Source organism: Symphalangus syndactylus, chromosome 6 (genome assembly GCF_028878055.3).
Source record: "Symphalangus syndactylus isolate Jambi chromosome 6, NHGRI_mSymSyn1-v2.1_pri, whole genome shotgun sequence".
In the NCBI taxonomy this organism is placed as follows: domain Eukaryota; kingdom Metazoa; phylum Chordata; class Mammalia; order Primates; family Hylobatidae; genus Symphalangus; species Symphalangus syndactylus.
This window is the reverse complement of record NC_072428.2, coordinates 60176316-60193903: the sequence shown is the minus strand read 5'-3', so window position 1 is coordinate 60193903 and position 17588 is coordinate 60176316. Positions and strand designations below refer to the sequence as shown.

The 17588-nt window shown below is 42.5% G+C and overlaps 1 protein-coding gene across 1 annotated transcript in view; it reads left to right on the top strand.

Annotated features, from left to right (window-relative positions):
- TENM4 (teneurin transmembrane protein 4) overlaps positions 1-17588 on the top strand; it is a 3069169-nt gene that overhangs the window by 2240109 nt on the left and 811472 nt on the right. Inside the window, exon 7 of the mRNA XM_063641401.1 lies at positions 11010-11180. The gene's annotated coding sequence lies outside the window, so the exon portion shown is untranslated. The remainder of the gene's footprint in view (positions 1-11009; positions 11181-17588) is intronic.

Sequence of the window (17588 nt, the reverse complement as noted above, 5' to 3'; positions counted from 1 at the left end):
CCAGCGTTTTGAGCAATGGTAAAAGCTTGGGAATTTGATTTTTTGCTTAGGGGAGAATTTCAAAAATAATGTCCACATTTGCTGAACACTTAGTACACCTAGGGGAGTCTGCCAGGCATCTCCTGTAAATGTATGATCCTCATAGCTGTCCTGTCAAACAGATATCATTATTGCCATTACTCGTGTTTTGTAGGGGAAACTACAATTAAGAGAGTTTCGATCATTTGTTCAAGGTCATACAGACAGGAAAAGGGGAAGTCAAGATTTGGAATTGTATCTCATGGGGTCCAAAGTTCATGCTCTTAACCCTACACTGTTCTGCATGGGAAGCTCCTACAAACCCTAACCACCAGAACACACTGATGTAGAAAGAGAAGGAAGAAAACTTCTTGAAACTTTATGATCATGTTTTGGTGTCTCCAGTTCACTCATTCAACAAATAAACTTAAGTACTTACTTTGCACGGAACTCATGATTAATGTGAAGTATTGAGCAGCAAGCAAAACAAACCCAGTCTCTGCCCTCCTGCAACTGAGAGTCTAGTCAAAGAGATGGACATTAGCACTGGAGCTTTTTAAGGAGAAGAGCAAAATGATCACCAATTCTCATTTGGGAAAGAGCTCTCTGGCTACAATGTGAAGTAGACATGACCCATGGAGCACCAGGTTCAAAGGAGTTTTTTTAAAAAACAGGAATTTATATCTAAGAAAGTCAATTTCTCCCTTCCTCCTCTGGGCTGCCCCACTTTTTGTTCTTCTTGTTTTTACATCAAACCAAGTTGTTTTCCTTTGATTTCCAGGTCTGTTTTCACTTCTTGACTGTGAGCACTTTCAGTTTAGAGTTTGCCTACTTTTGTATCCCCAGCATCAAGCATATTGCCTGGCACACAGTTATTTCATATGCATACTACCTGACATACAGTTGTTGCCTGGCACATAGTTATTACATATACGTATTGCTGGCTCATAGTTATTACATATGTATATTGCCTGGCACATAGTTATTACATATACATATTGCCTGGCCCATAGTTATTACATATATGTATTGCCTGGCACATAGTTGTTCCCTGGCACATAATTATTACATACACGTATTGTCTAGCATATAGTTATTACATATAAATATTGCCTGGCACATAGTCATTACATACACCACACCTATTGCCTGACACATAGTTATTGCCAGGCCAATGACTATGTTAAACGAGTGACTTCTTACTGCCCATAAAGTTGAATTATATGTGTCGCTATTTAATAGATAAAAAATATATAGTTTATAAAAGGCTTTACCTGGTGTGTATGTGTGTGTGTGTGTGTGTCTGTGTGTGTGTGTGTATCTTTAGTTAATCCTCTACCAACAATCCAGAGCACAATCACTTTTAGCCTCCAGGCCTTAGTGGACATTCCTTTTATTTGCTGTATGGTTGCTAATGTCAATCACATAAAAAGGCTCGTTAGCTACCAGTGGTGTAGGAGATGAGTCTCTGTTGATCATGCTAGTGGTCATTCCATGATTGAGCATTTAATTAATAACAGTTGATTTCTCTTTAGTTGATTAAGAAGGATATCATTTAAATTCAGTAAAGTGGAAAATTGTGTTTGTGTTTATTGTTTTACTTTCAAGGCTGATTCTCAGGATTTCTTCCCCTTTTTTTTTTTTAAAAAAAGCCCTTTAATGTGCCAAAAATCATAAATAAATATAAGTTAATCAAAAATTATGGTGAGAATTGAAATGTCAACATAGACACAAGCTTCTCATTTGCTTATTGTTGATCTTAATTAAATACAACATATGTTCATATTTTTAAATTTCATATATATTTTAATCTATTCTTTTCTCAGTTTACAATTTTAGTTTTTATGTTGGGAACTTCTTATCTTATATTCATCACATTTTGAGGATCTTAGTCCCAGATCTTTGTGATCTCAGTTTTCTTCTACCCATTGGTCAAATCTCCTGTGCCTTCCCCCATTTATTCATTCATTCATCCATCCATCCATCCATCCACCCATCCATTCACTCGGTCAGTCAGTCAATGAACACTTCCAGAGCTCTCCTTCTTTCCCAGGTGCTAAACCTGAACTGAGAAAGGCACAGTCATTTGTAGAGAGTTCATACTCTGCCAAACAGAGCAGACCAGGCCTGCTCATGTTTTAGTATCAAAATACAGAACACTGTTTCAATGAGAACATTCACACTGGAAAGCCTCGACACATGCCTGCCTGGTAGATTCAAAGTGCCAATGACATTTGGATGACATTGTACTTTCCCCTTTCTGATGGCACTGCCAAAAACTGCTAGAAAAGTTCTAATTCCAGCCTACTTCCTTGGAATGCTGAGAGGATGAAAACACATAATGAATTTGAGATGTTTTAAAACCTGTAAAGTTCTGTTCCAGAAAGTGTAATTTCAGCAGCAATACTTGTGAGACTAAACTTTAGAGTTCACTCAGAGTTATAGGCTCTTTTACCTCATAGAGTTGGCTGGGATGGAAAATGTCACCCCCACTTTACAGGTGCAAAAAAGAGGATGACTGAGGGACTCTCCCATAATGCACACTTATCCATTGCTATAATTGATGATAATAATTTCGGGTGTCCCCATTTCCCTGACTTAATCACATGGAGTATTTTAAAGCAGTTCAACATCTGGTGCATAATACATGGGCAATGAATGTTCCTTGAAACTGACTTCCACTAGCAGTTTTGAATATCACTCTACGATCCCCACCCTCTCTCCAAGTGATGGGTGTCTTTCTGGAAAGACCATGGAAGAAAGGATTAAAGAAAGGGATGTTTGGCCTCTTCCCAAAACCTGTAATTGTCTGCCATTTACACTGGTGTGTCACCATCAGTAGTGATGTGTGTGTAATTTTTACTTATACTAGCTTATAACACCATCTGCTTGATGTTGCTAATGATTTACTCTTCAAATTAGAGTAGATTCATGACTACTATGATAAATGTCACTCCTGCTGTTGAGTGTTCAAAGGGTGTTTTGTTTTGTTTTGTTTTGTTTTGTTTTGTTTTGTTTTGTTTTGTTTTGGAGGAAGGCAAAGGGTAAAGGGATAGCCAGGCAACAACAGGCTGAATCTCTTTATTTCCCCCACTTAGCCTTATCTTCAGGTCTTGGTTTCTGGTTTTGGAGCTGGCAGAAAGAGGATCTCAACATCAAAAGGCAGTGATGTTCTACGCCAGGGGATTCTGGCATGAAACATCCTGAGCTACAATGTCCCCACTCACCCGCTCACCCTGGGTTAGTGGAGTGAAGGAAGAGGCCTGAGCACTGCAGAGTAGGGCTGGGGGAAAACTGTCTGTAGAGGAGAATCCTGAGGAATGGGGAGCACCCAGTCCAGTGTGTGTTGGCCAAACAGGGGCCACGTCACGATAGGAGATAGGCAAGTAGGTGAATGAGCCTGTGGAAACCTCAGCCCCAAGCAGCAATATCGCAGTCCCCAGTGAGCTCTCCACACATGGCTCACAGCTCAAGAAGCAGCCTCCAGCTACTCCCTGGGGAAAAAATAGGCAACGGCTGGTGACATGTCAGGGAGGTGATGTCCCAGGCAATGTGTAGGGTATGGGGAATCAGAGATCTAGAATGCTGAAGAGGATACCAAGTCAGATCAATAAAAAGAAGATTGCCTAGAATCTAGGCAATCTAGATCTTTGGCAACAAAAGCAACTGTAGACCCATCTACTTGTGGAGAGAAGTCTCCTTTTAGCCCGCTGGCCTGGAGAGCTGACAGCAGGGTCCAGACTCCCTCTGGAACCTTCTGACTGTCTCCATCTGGACTGATGCCCTCCATGCCTGAAGCACACCTGCCTACCTGGCCTTGGCTTCTCCTCTCTCCTGTATTAAATCCCATATTGGGCTGGGCACAGTGGCTCTCGCCTGTAATCCCAGCACTTTGGGAGACTGAGGTGGGCAGATCACTTGAGCTCAGGAGTTTGAGACCAGCCCTGGGCAATATGGTGAAACCCCATCTCTACTAAAAATAAAAAATAAAAAAAAAAAAATTAGCCAGGTGCGGTGGCACATGTCTGTGGTCCCAGCTACTGAGGTAGGAGGATTTCTTGAGCCCGGGAGATAGAGATTGCAGTGAACCGAGATCGTACTACTGCACTCCAGCCTGGGCAACAGAGTGAGACTCTGTCTCAAAATCAATCAATCAATCAATCAGTCAATTCCATATTACCAGTTTCACATCATTTGCTTTTGCCTGGTTTACTTCCTTGTTTGCGGGGGAAGACATTCTCCAAAATCTTTCTGAAACAAGGTACATGAGAAGTAAAAATTTTTGATGCCTTGAATATCTCAAAATGTTTTTATCCCACCTCACACATAGAATTCTGAGTTGGAAGTCATTTCTTCAGAATTTTTAAAGTATTACTCCCCTGTCTCAGTTTCTAGTGTTACTGCTGAGCAGCTGGAAGACTTTCAGATTCCTCAGCTCTTGTCTGAGCTTACTCCTCTCTGGACACTTCTAAACTCTTTTCTTTGTCCCCAGAGTTGTGAAATCTCACAATGATGTGTCTTGGGTGGGTGTATTTTTATCCACTATTCTAGGCACTCAGTGGGCCCTTACATCTTGGAACTCATACCGTTCAATTTCTAGAAACATTTTTGAATTATTTTATTAATGATTTCTTTACTCATTTTCTGTTTTCCTTTTTGGAACTCCTATTATTTGGATATAGAATCTCCTACGTCAGTCTTCTCACTTATCTTTTCTCTCATACTTTTCACTTCCTTGGTTTTGTTTTGTATTTTGGTTTAATTTTTGATTTGTACTATTTCATAAGAGATTTCAACCTCATCTTCCAATCCTTCTAATGGGTATAATTTCCCTGAAAGTTTTTCTTTTCGCTGTTCTACTCCCCACATGGACTCCATCTTCCCCAAGTCTCCTTTCTCTGTTTTGGTCTCTGTCTTCCATGCTAGTGGCTCTCTTCAGATATCTGCCCGTATTTAAGAACTGGGGATGAGAAGCCGGTTGAGCTTGTAGGTGGGACTTATCACAGTGAATGTCACTGCAGAAGAGCCAACCAAGCCAGTGTTGGGAACACCAAATGTCAGTCCCTTTGGTTCTTCTTGGAATGACTCAGATAAACTAGACTTTCAGAGAAGATCCTTCCAATACCCTGTGTGGCGGGAAGAATAATGGTCCCCAAAAAGGTCCATGTCCTAATCCTTAGAACCTGTGAATATGTTACTTAACATGTCAAAGGGGGCTTTGCAGATGTCATTAAGTTAAGGTTCTTGAGATGGGGAGATTATTCTGGATTATCCAGTGGGCTGGATCATCCACTGTAATCACAAAGGCTCTTACAAGAAGGAAGAAAGAGTGGCCGGGAAGGGTGGCTCATGCCTGTAATCCCAGCACTTTGGGAGGCCGAGGCAGGTGGCTCATGAGGTCAGGAGATCGAGACCATCCTGGCTAACACGGTGAAACCCCATCTCTACTAAAAATACAAAAGAAAAAAAAAAATTAGCCAGGTGTGGTGGTGGGCACCTGTAGTCCCAGCTACTCAGGAGGCTAAGGCAGGAGAACGGCGTGAACCTGGGAGGTGGAGCTTGCAGTGAGCTGAGATTGTGCCACTTCGCTCCAGCCTGGGTGACATAGCAAGACTCCGTCTCAAAAAAAAAAAGAAGGAAGAAAGAGGCTCCAAGTGAAAGATGTGATTACAGAAGCAGAGGTTGAAATGATGAAGGGTCATGAGCCAAGGAATGTGGGCATCCTCCAGAAGCAGGAAAAGGCAAGGAAACAGGTTCTCCCTCAGGGCCTCCAGAAGAGACAGCTCTACCAACACCCTGACTTTAGTCATTAAAACTGATTTTGGACTTGTAACCTCCAGAACTGTAAGATAATAAAGAGAAGTCACTAAGCTGTGGACGTTACAACAGCAGTAGAAATCTCATACAGCCTGTGGCTGGGGGATGGCAGTGGGATGGTCTTGGCTTTCTACATGCAGATATATACACACATCCTTTGTTCAGTGGGGTGGTGTATTAGTCCATTCTTGCAATACTATAAATAAATACCTGAGACTGGGTAATTTATAAAGAAAACAGGGCTAATTGGTTCATGGTTCTTCAGACTGTACAGGAAGCATAATGCTGGCATCTGCTAGGCTTCTGGGGAGGCCTCGGGAAAATTACAATTAAGGCAGAATATGAAGGGAAAGCAGGCTTGTCTTATTTGGCCAGAGCAGGAGCTACACACCTTTAAACAACCATATCTCATGATAACTTACTCACCCACTATCGTGAGAAAAGCACAGAGGGGACAGTGCTAAACTTTTCATAAGAACTCCACCCCCTTGATCCAATCACCTCCCACCAGGCTCCACCTCTAATATTGGGGATTACAATTCAACATAAGATTTGAGTGGGGACACAGATCCTAATTATATCAGGTGCTTTGCCTCAACTGTACCTGGTGTCCTTCAGCCCAGAGAAATTCTATTGCTCACTGATATGGTTTGACTGTGTCCCCACCCAAACCTGACCTTGAATTATAATAATCCCCACGTGTTAAGGGTGGGGTCAGATGGATATAATTGACTCATGGGGGTGGTTTCCCCCATACTGTTCTCATAGTTGTGAATTAGTTTCACAAGATCTGATGGTTTTATAAATGGGAGTTCTTCTGCACAACTTTCTTTTGCATGCCACCATGTAAGATGTGACTTTCCTCCTCATTTGCTTTCTGCCATGATTGTGAGGCCTCCCCAGCCATACTGAACTGTGAGTCAATTAAACCTCTTTCCTTTATAAATTACCCAGTCTCGCTGGGCGCTGTGGCTCACACCTGTAATCCCAGCACTTTGGGAGGCCGAGAGGGGCGGGTCACGAGGTCAGGAGATCAAGACCATCCTGGCTAACATAGTGAAACCCCGTCTCTACTAAAAATACAAAAAAATTAGCCAGGCGCAGTGGTGGGCGCCTGTAGTCCCAGCTACTCGGGAGGCTGAGGCGGGAGAATGTTATGAACCCGGGAGGCAGAGGTTGCAGTGAGCCGAGATCATGCCACTGCACTCCAGCCTGGGCAACTGAGTGACACTCCGTCTCAAAATAAATAAATAAATAAATAAATAAATAAATAAATAAATAAATAAATAACCCAGTCTCTGGTATGTCTTTATTATCAGTGTGAGAAGAGACTAACATACTCACCCTCTCTAGGCAATAAATCTCCAGGTTTCCCCAGGTGGGGAAGGACCAATCTCCCAGAAATGTGAAGCAAGGGAGGATTCTAGAGATCTGATCGCTCTTCTCTCCTCAGTTCCAGATATACCTGAAGCTGCTAATTCTTGAGCCATTTGCAGGCTTGGCAGTAGAAATCAGAATGATTATTGGCTTTCCCCACCACTGACTCAGAATTGGGCTTTCTACAGCCTACTGTCACCTGCTCAAATGCTGCTATTATCTTCTCTCCCATTCTCCCTGTCTTCATCAGATTGTGTCTTAGAAGTCTTCATACTTCCTTCCACCTGATTCTGGGTCCCAGGGGATCTTCTGGGGTAGTTTATGCTCACACCTCCTCCACCTGTCTCTCTCACAATGCCACACTGCCTCTCCACTTACTTGGGAATGTCTCTTCTGAACAGGGTCACCCCAACTACAGCCCTTCCCCCTTATTTAGGCCACACTTGCTCAGAGCCAATGCAGCAGTATGCCCCAAAATGGTTGTAGTCATTGTTAAAATACTGAAGTGCCTCCCTGTTGAATATGAAAAGCCACTGTTTCTAATCCCCCCAAGTTCCTCTGGCCACCACAGATGCTCCCTGGCTGGATTAGTTTGCTGGGGCTGCCATAACAAAATACCATAGACTGAGTGGCTCAAACAACAGAAATGTATTTTCTCACTTCTGAAGGCCAGAAGACCAAGATCAAGGTGCAAGCTGGGTGGGTTTTGGCTGAGGCTTCTCTCCTTGGCTAGAAGATGATTGACCTCTTGCTGCCTCTTTGCATGGTGCTGCCTCTTTGCATGGTCCTGCCTCTGCACACGCCCACCCCTGGTGTCCCACTGTGTGTCCTAATCTCTTCTTATAAGGCCACCAGTAAGATTGGATTAGAGCCCATTCCAAGGGCCTCATTTTACCTTAATTGCCCCTTTCAAGGCTCTATCTCCAAATACGGTCACATTCTGAGATACTGGAGGTTAGGGCTTCAACACATGAATTTGGAGGGGTCACATTTCAGCCCATAACACTGGCCTTCTCTGATTCGGGCCTAGGACTGTCATTGCCGTGTCCCCACCATACTTGTACTCACATATCTGGAATAGCAGCTCTGAACCTGTCACATTCTTAATTTCTCACTGCAAGCCTGGGCTATGAAACCAGTCCTGCCAAGACAGCCACAGCCCCAGGCCCCCTGCCTTGAAGCATAATGGGAAACCATGAAGCTGTTTGTGTTTCATGGCCTATTTTTATGTCCCAACTGCTAAAAATATTTTAAAATAAAAATGAAAACAATATATACTGTACACATATATTCTATATAACTCTAAAATAAAAATTCTCATTTTTTCCCTTGAAGATTTGGCCTACTTCTGTTTACATTTTAGGATTCAGTTAGTAAAGACAGTAAAAAAATCTCTGGACAATGACCGTTCATAGCCTATTTACATAAGCTTTTAGAAAAGGCTACAGAGGGTGGAAAACATTCATGAGGAAGCATGTTATCGTGGATCAAAGCAGAGATTTTGGAATCAGACAGGCCTGCATTTAAATTCTGCTTCTGCTTTTTATTAATTATGTGACCTTGAGCAAACTGCTGAACCTTTTAGTTTCCTCATTTATAATAATACCTGGCTCATGTGGCCACTGTAAGAAACAAGTGAGATAATGTTCACCCAGCATCCACACAAGGTCTGGACAATAGTGTGGGCGGCTCAAGAAATGGAGGCTCCCTCCCCTCTCCCCCTGGAACCACAGGCCTTCAGAGAGGTGTACACTCCCACCAGTCAGACCCGCTCCTTTCATCCCATCCCCGAAGTGGCACCTGGGCCCTGATCTCATTCTGTTCTTGATTAAATCCTTCATCCCCTTTCACCCAATGAAGAGGGTTTGTGCAAATCCTATGTTAATAGATTCCTTTGACCAATTCACTTGGCAGGTTTTACATTTGAAAGACTGACAGCTTCCCTCAGCCTTTCTCAAGGGGCCCTGGGGAGGGTCTGGAAACCTCTCAGAGATTAACTTCTGCTTCCTCAGCCCCTCCAACTAGCTCCCTGTGAGCTGAGGGAGATTCACCCCTGGGCTTCACCCCTTCTCCCCTGCCCCATCCCCAGAGTAGGTAAAGGCAGACTTGCTGACAAAGTGTAGAAAATAAATGTAGAGGAGGAGGAAAAAAGTGAACATTACAGAGCCCCAAGCCGCCTTTGTTATTCTCATGTCGGTGACCTCACTTAGTCTTCCCAACCCCCTAGTGTGGTCTAGCTACATCATTGGAGGAGACTGAGATTCAGAAAGGTTAATTAACCAGTGCCAAGTGGCAGAGTGAGATTTGAGGCCATGTCAGTGAGACTGAAGCCAAGCCCAGTGTTCTTTCCAGTGTTCCCAGCTGCAGCCTGGGACCTCAGCTCTCCCTACAATCTCCCACCTCACATTCCTCTGCCCCTCTCTTAGGGCATCCATCACGTTCTTGCGTTAGATTCCTTGAGGACAGACAGGTCTTCTGTCTTTGGCTTGTTCAGGACAGGAGGGGTGCCTGATTCTTTATTTTCTTTTCCCCACAGTGCCAAGCACATCGTAGGCACTTAGGATGTGTGTGGAACATGAACCAATGAAGAGTTAAATAAATGAGTGCATACATAAATGAACATATAAGCTAACAGACAACATATCTATGAATAAACGAACTTAGAAGTGGTTGACTGGATGTGGGGATAAATGGATGGATGGATGGATGGAGGAACAAGCACTTGTAAGAAAAAGTAAATGAGTTTTTCTCACAGAGGCAAAAACGAGTGCACGCACATTAATCAAGTGCATGGATTGCATGGGGGTAGTAATAGGCAAATGAATGACTATGTCAATGAATAATAATGTAAATGAACGTGTAAATTAATGAGTCAATAAATACATATATGAATGAGTAATATTAAGTGGGCAAATGAACACGAGAGTGAATGGATAAATTAATAGATAAATGCACTCATGCAAGGAGGAATGAATGAATGAATACATGAATGGACTGACGAATGCATACATGCAGCAATGAACAAATAGCTGAGTGAAATGAGCCAATAAATGGGTGAATGAAATCCCTCTCTATTTTCCCAGATGACACCACCACCTAAGCACGCCCTGTAATCAGAAAGCTCAGGATTCAGAGGGCCGACTGAGATTCCAGGAGACAGTGTTCAAGTTGGTGCTAGAGGTCTGGGGTGGGATTAAAGATTAGGGCCCAACTGTGCATAGACCGCAGGTGCTGGAGTCCCCTGTAGTATCTGCCGCATCTCCTAAGAACCAGACATGGAGGTGGTTGTCAGGAGCCCACTGGCTCCAGCAAGTGAGAATTATGGGTCATTCCTCCAGGGAGCCTCCAGGCACAGGGAGTCCTACTCTACCTAGTGTTCCCTTTGTCCTGCTCTCTATATTCCCACCCAGAGCCCCACTCCACACCAAGGCCAGAGCACAAGCAGGCAACCACAGACAAGGAAATTAATTCTTAGCGTATAGGAACAGCCTCCTTTAATGAAGAGGCTGCTGCAATATCTTTGCAACAAGCAGCAACCCACATGTTTGATTACAACAGGTTGAGCCATTCCACACTCCCCAGTGCCAGGGCTCAGGGACAGAGGGAGGAAAAACAACAAAACCTAAGCACTAAGCAAGAACGCACACTTTCTGACACAACCAGCCTGTGGTCCTGGCTCTGTCCAAGTTGAAAGAGCTATAGCATTTCTTGCCGAAGAGCTCAGCCTCTTAACTTTTCTTCCTGCCCATTGCTGAGCAATGCTTTTCTTTGCTTCTTTTTTTCTTTTTCCACTCCAGAATCAGCCACGATGGGTTTTGAATGACTGACACCTTCTCCCTTCTCAGCCCTGGGAGCCGATTTGGTCAGGATTGTGGCAAACCGGTATTTCAGGTCCCCTTGGCAACCCCCAGTGCCCTGTCTCCTGAGGATTGAGCTTCTAAGGGACTGCAAGGAGACAAGACTTCTGGGTGAGCATCCACACCTTCCTCTTTGTTTCTTTGCTGCCACATTCAGCCTAGGTCGCTGTTTCAAAGAGAGGAGAGGTTGGTTGGGAGGAAAGGCTGTCCTGGAAGTTAGGAATGGCACATAAAAATGAACACACTCTGCTGTGTTCCTGCTGCTGGGGGAGAGGGAGCAACATGAAGATTCCTAGGAATGACAACTTACCATTTTCAATTTTCACCCTTGTTATTGCTTGTCTTATGATGCAACCTTAGAGTAGTACTTGCCACTGGACGTTGGGGTGCCGTTTTGGCCTGAGACGTTTGTCAGCCGTTGAATTAATCATCCCAGCTTTCCACTTGCACCAGAAGGATTTGTCCCTGCTCGCAGCTGGGGATGAGCTGGAGGGGAGGGGACCTGCGCAGCCTATGTGCTGTCTCAGAATTGTGGAGACAGTGCAGTGTTTAGTGTAGCATGTTTCATCTCTGCCCCTGATTTCCTTTTTCCATGAAGAATTGCTTAAAAATTATGTATTTTTTTTTCCAAAAAGGGCTTTGAACACAGCACCAGGAAGGTCTACATAGCTATCCACCCTTATTCCCGAGTTCAACTTTGGGATTTGTTTGGGGAAGGGGGTACAGAGGTATAAAGGCATCAGGAGAAAGACATTGGTCTTGGTGACTAACTCCAAAAAACAGCCACTGACAAAAACAGTGATGTGCAAATTATTGATTTATATTGGACACTTTGGGGAATATAGTTGTTTGTCAGGAAATGAAAGAGAATGTTTGTGCTTATAAAATTATATGGAAAATCAATGTGGTGTTAAGTATATTTTTCAGTTATTTGAGTCAAGGACTGCTCTCTAGCCAATTCTAGCAAGCACTAAGGGAGACAGAGACTTCCTGAAGCCCAGCCCAGGGGCTGAACAGAAAGGCCAAGCTGTGGTTCATTGCTGTTCTCTGTCACTTGGGGAAATAAATGCCTGGGGTGGGTGTGAAGGGACTTCTGGAGCCATGCAAAGTTGCAAATATGGATGTTAGACCTTCATTATTAACAGCAATGCTGAGGACTGTGCTAAACAGAGCACTATGAAGTCTAGACCTGTTTCTAGTTTTCCTTTTCTTGTGCTCCAACCCAGGGATTCTAAGTACTGAGCCCCTGTCACAGGTGGGGTGATCCCTGCAGGAGCTGGGAATTCATAAAAGCATGCTGCAGGGGAGGAGAAATGGGAGAAAATGGAAGCCCCACCTTGGCTCAGTGGTTCAAGAGATGCCTGTCATTAGTAGAAGTGGGGTGTTTGGTGCTACTAAATGGACCTGTGGTTCTGTCCATCCCTGGGCCTTGGACAAGGATATGAAGGAAGAGTGTAGAACAGCCAGGGCCTCTGCCCCTTTGGAAAGCACTTGACACTGCACCCTTGCTGGGGGTCTTTGACATGAAGGAATTAGTAAGAGTAAGATGCCAAGCAATCTACACAGAGCTCTTAGAAGATGAAAAATTGATGGTCAAGAAGCTACCAACAAAATTTACCTGTGACTATAAATCTTTACCGGTTGATAATGTGATTACTTTTAAGACACTGAATTGGGAGCCTACAGTCTTCACCGCCATTCCTTCACTGTGTAACCCAAGGCAAATCATTGGCTTCTCTGGGCTTTGCATCCCTTTGTCCATGTACTTTCTTTTGACTGGGTCTTGCTCTGTCGCCCAGGCTGGAGTGCAGTGGCACGATCTCGGCTCACTGCAACCTCCCCTTCCTGGGTTCAAGCAATTCCCCTGCCTCAGCCTCCAGAGTAGCTGGGATTACAGAACACTCCCCCGATGCCTGGCTAATTTTTGTATTTTTAGTAGAGATGGGGTTTCACCATGTTGGCCAGGATGGTCTCGAACTCCTGACCCCAAGTGATCCACCCACTTCAGCCTCCCTAAGTGCTGGGATTACAGGCGTGAGCCACTGTGCCTGGCCTCCATGTACTTTCTTATAAGGAGCTTCTTAAGACCTTTTTCCTCTGAATTCTGTAACTTTATGATGAGGGATTCTTATTGACTAGTGGAGATCACAGCTCAGTGGATAAAGATGGGGCCTGGACTGAGAGGGAGGCAAACTTTGTTTGTGGCTTACTAGGTGTATGTTGTAGGCAGGTCACTTAGCCTTCCTATGCTTCTGATTCCTCATTTGAAAAATAAGTTTTTGGTTAATGTGTGTTGGTTGATTGGTCTTTCTTCCATCAGTAGAGTTGTGGTGAGAATAGAATATGCAGTAGTACATGCCAAATAGTGGACACGGGGCCTCCACCACAGATACATGCTAGCTGTTGATGTTACAAAAAGGGGTAAAGAAAACTACTTTCTGTTAAGTACTCATTTTTTTTTTTAACTTTTAGGTTTAGTGGTACATGCGCAGGTTTGTTCTATAGGTAAATTGTGTGTCGTGGGGCTTTCGCCACCCAGGTAATAAGCATAGTACCCGATAAGTAGTTTTTCGATCCTCTCCATCCTCCCTCCCTCCACCCTCAAGTAGGCCCCAGTGTCTGTTGTTTCCTTCTTTGTGTCCATGCAGACTCAGTGTTTAGCTCCAGCTTGTAAGTGAGAACATGTGGTATTTTGTTTCTGGTCCTGTGGAACACAACACATTTTAACAGTGTCCTACTGCTGAGACTTACAGCAACGGTCACAAAAATAAATAATAAATTCCAACTAATTATTATCAAAGATCAGAATGATCCCTTTGTAACTGCAGAATAGATCCAATCAAGGACTACATTAAAAAGATAGTCACAGTGGCCGGGCGCGGTGGCTCACGCTTGTAATCCCAGCACTTTGGGAGGCCGAGGCAGGCGGATCACGAGGTCAGGAGATCGAGACCACGGTGAAACCCCGTCTCTACTAAAAATACAAAAAAAATTAGCCCAGCGTGGTGGCGGGCGCCTGTAGTCCCAGCTACTCGGAGAGGCTGAGGCAGGAGAATGGCGTGAACCCGGGAGGCGGAGCTTGCAGTGAGCCGAGATCTCGCCACTGCACTCCAGCCTGGGTGACAGAGCAAGACTCCGTCTCAAAAAAAAAAAAAAAAAAAAAAAAAAGTCACAGCAAAAAACCTAGAAAAACAAACGAACAAACAAAAAAACACTGGCATTCCACTTTTATCTTTTCCACTACGCATCAGTTTCATCATCTGTGAAACGGGGGAATAATGACCAAGAACTATTGAAGAGTTACTTGTTGTAATATCTACAAAAGAGCTTTCACACAGTGCTTGAGGCACTAGATAAATGGTGCCAGTTATTATGCTGACATTATTTGAAATTCCTGATTTAGAAAATACAGATCAAAGTATAAACAAAACCTAACGCTGTTTTTAACATAACTTCCTTGAGACTTGGGCTCTGTTTTCTCCACAAGAAAGTTTCTCAGTGCCTGTCTTCTTTCATTTACTCATTCACTCATTGTTTCCTAAAGTGATGGGTGGAGGTAACTGAAAATATTATCTAGATTTTACTCAAGTATTACACATTTCTCAAGGCTTTAAATTGTTTTGTAAACACTATCCCCAAATGTTACTGCTCATTTCAGCAACAGAATCTCCTTGTCAGAGAGCAGTGAGATTCGGGGGTGAACTGTCTCTGGCTGACAGGACACAGCTGGCTGTGACTGTGAAGTATGGCAATTTTAGGCCCAAAGAAGTCTTACAAAGTATTTGACAATACAAATGAGAACCACAAATCCCTTAAAAATACAGGCCATGATTGGCCTTGTTCTCATTTCTATTAGTGTTGAAATAGGTCCAATAAGATGCCTTCGGAGCCTCAAACTAATGGTTAGATCCTATGCCTCATTTCGAAGCCCAAGGATATCAGTTCGTGTGCATACAGATTAAGCCAAAGTTTCCAAAAAGAGAGTATAAGGTGTTCTAAAATATTTTAAAATATACTTATCAAAGTTAGGTGATAAAAATACCTCTGCCTGGTACATTGTTTTCAAATGCACTTGCAATAGTATTTGCTCAACAGTTCTGTCCTGTGGATTTCTCTGTGAACCTCTAGTAGGTGTCGCTTCTTCCTTCATGTGCAAGGAGACAGTATTGTGTGCTTCCCCCAACCCCACTCACTCACTCAGTGAATTACAAATCCCTTATATTATGGTGATTTTTCCTCCAATGCAAAAACATTAAGGAACAACAGGTTAGGTCATTTCTTAGCCGGGTGCGGTGGCTCACACCTGTGATCCCAGCACTTTGGGAGGCTGAGGTGGGTGGATCACTTGAAGCCAGGAGTTCGAGACCAGCCTGGCCAACGTGATGAGACCCTGTCTCTACTAAAAATACAAAAATTAGCTAGGCATGGTGGTGTATGCCTGTAATACCAGCCACTCAGGAGGCTGGGGTAAGAGAATCACTTGAACCTGGGAGGCGGAGGTTGCTGTGAGCCGAAATCGTGCCACTGCACTTCAGTCTGAGCAACAGAGTGAGACTTTCTCAAAAAAAAAAAAAAGTTATTTCTTTAGAAACAAAATATGTTATGATCTCAATTATGAGGAGGAAATAGGACCAAAAACAAATAAATAAAAATACCATTCTAAGGGTAGAAATACTATAAAATTTAAATTGTGGTCATCTTCACCTAGTAGAACTATCATTTTCTTGTCTCTGCTTTTCCATATTTTCTAAATTTTCCATGATATACATACATTATATTTAAGAAAAATATTTTCACAGTTTTTAAAGAATTGTTATCTAAAGTAAAGCTGCTTTTTTAGAACAGCATGCTTCTACTCATCCAAATAGTAACTAACAACATTTCACTTTTGTGTTAGCAAACATCTCATGTGCATCATACCTGACTTTTAAGCAAGTATTCAAAATGCATTTTACAGTTTACTACTTTCATGGTATGCTGACAATAACCAGGCATGCTCTGATTGGCTTAGCTTAACTTTAGCTCTGCGTTCAGGCTTAATTCTAGGAGGTTCATATCCCTACCCTCATATCCCCAGACTCTGACTCAGCAGCTAAACTATGTGATGGGCGCTGTGTGCAGAGTTGTTCAGGGAAGGAGTCTGTGTTTAGACTTTCTTGGTGGGCCTTCAACACAAGCTGCCCAGATATTTTGTTTCTTATTTATTAATAACATTTGTTGGAATTCTTTTCTGATTATTAAGGCAATGCACGTTCATTATAGAAAACTTTGAAGTTAAATGGAAAGAAGAAAATAAAACACCCACAATACCATATTTCCTCCACCAAGAAATAACCACTGTTGCACACTTATGAACTTCCTTCCTCTTTGTGGGTATGTTTATAGGAGACATTTTAAGCAGCTAAGATTATATTGTATATACGTGTGTGTGCCTATGTATGTATACATATGTCATGTTTTCTAATGTCATTACAACTATTTTTTACAACAATTTTTGTGCATGCATAGTAATACATGTACCATTATTTAGTGAAACAATTCCTTTCCTGGACATTTCAGTTCTCTACCATTCCAACTTTTGTTAATGTAAATAATGCTGTGATAAACATATATAATTAATGTTTCTGTCTTTGATTATTTCTTTAGCATAGATTACAAGAATTGGAGTCGATAAGTCAAGGAACATCAATATTTTAAAAACTTTTTATAGTCAAAGAAATGCAAAGTTGAACAGTAATGAGAGGTGAATTTGTGTATATCAAATTGAAAAAACATTTCTCACATTACAAACATTAGGAATTATTTTTCTTTTTCACCTTTGACATACTGATATACAAAAACTAGTTCTTTAATATTGTTTTAATTTTCATTTCTTTGATTATTAGTGAGATAAAACTCTCATGTTTATTAGCTGATTGTCTTTACTCTTTTATGAATTTTCTGTTTATGCCCTTTGTCCATTTTCCTACTAATTTTTTCATCATTTCATAAAAGATCCATCTGTATGAAAGATATTAGGTCTTTGCCACTCTATTAAAAAATATTTTCTCAGTGTTATTTGCCTTTTATTTTTTAATGAATGTTTTGGTGTACAGAAATTTAAGTCTTACGTAGTCAATCTATTGATAGCTTTCATTATGTTTTCTTCCACTTATCATCCTTAGAAGTACCTCCTTATTCAGAGATCAGAAACTCACTTTCAGCATTTTTGAGTTTGTTTGTTTGTAATATTAAAATAGGGTGTGACCTGTGGCAAGGGACAAACTTCTGTGAATTTTGTCAGGTAGCTAGGGCTTCAAGAGGCTCTTTCTACCTCTTGCATCATTAGAAGAAATTGAGCACTGGCTTTCCACGGTGCCCAGTGGATCTGGAGACACAGGCACAGGACAGAGTAGCAAGCTGGGATCTGCTAAAAATCCAGAACAGGAATTTTTTTTAAGTAAGTAGGCATGGGGTTTCAACCATCGTGTAGCAAGTGTGATTCTAAATGTTGGTGACTGGGAAGTCCCATGGCAGCAG